The sequence below is a fragment of the Alligator mississippiensis genome, chromosome 3 (genome assembly GCF_030867095.1).
Source record: "Alligator mississippiensis isolate rAllMis1 chromosome 3, rAllMis1, whole genome shotgun sequence".
Lineage (NCBI taxonomy): Eukaryota > Metazoa > Chordata > Crocodylia > Alligatoridae > Alligator > Alligator mississippiensis.
The window spans coordinates 12554593-12555711 of record NC_081826.1 but is presented as its reverse complement, the minus strand read 5'-3'; positions in this window follow the sequence as shown (position 1 = coordinate 12555711).

Sequence of the window (1119 nt, the reverse complement as noted above, 5' to 3'; positions counted from 1 at the left end):
AGCTTTTGGATGCTGGAAGGAATAGTGGGGACTAATGACACTATACAGATCAAAAGCCTTGAGTTTTGAGCAATTGGGACTGGAGTTACAAAAAAACCATTTAAACTCTTTAGCTTGCTTTGTTACCAGCATGGGAGAAATTCTCTCTTGTCTGAATGGGTCAATGCCCAATGTTTTCTACCCAGAAATACCCAGGTAGTCCTGTAAGGACTCCCCTAGTAAAATCTCGATGGATATGTCCTCTCTCAATAAACTTCCCCAAGACTTTCTTCATGAAGGAGGCACAAATATAATCACTGCACTGGCCCAGCCCTACAAACAAACAAAACCCCCACAACTCTGGGTCCTTCCTGCCCCCTGCCCCAAATCCCATGGGGGAGATGTGTGTCCTCAGCAAGGCTTTGCAGCGTTACAAACTTGCGCCCTATGTAACACTGTTTATGTGGATAAGAACAAAGCACAAACCAGCTCTTGGATCCTGTTTAAATGGGGCATTTTGTCCCAGTTTGGATGCTGAGATTTCACAAAATGAGATAATACCGTAATTACCTGCTTTCCACACACCCCTTTTCCCCAAAAATCAGCCTTCCAAAAGTGGGGCATGTGTTTTAAGCGATGAAGCTGACTTCTGCACCCAAGCTGAAGCAGAGGTGTTATAATGGATGCACGGGGAGGCTGCAGTGGCCACCAGGCCTGTGCTCTCCCAGCCAGAGAGGAGAGGCAGAGTGAAGCCTGCAGTCTTGCTGCTAGTTTTAACCCTTTCACAGCTGCTGCTGAATTGGCAGTAGTTTTTGGATGAACAAACAAAACTTATATTCATTTGGCAGTGGGTGTGAGAGGGTCAAAACTGTTGCTTTTGGGTGAGCAGCACCAATTAGGACTCAGGCATGCAGTCAGGATCCCTGCAGTCAGGATTCTGCCATGACCCTGGAAAAAAAATATTTTTTTTTCCCAAAAGCAGGTGCCTGTCTTATTCAGAGGTGTGTAGTGTGCATATAAATACAGGTGTATCTCTGTGTACACAAAAATCCTTCCCCCCTCCAGTCTCCAAGGGCAGTTCTCTGAAATCTCCTCGTCCCCACTGTAACAGGGAACCCTTGCCCTGTTACTGGGGGAAGG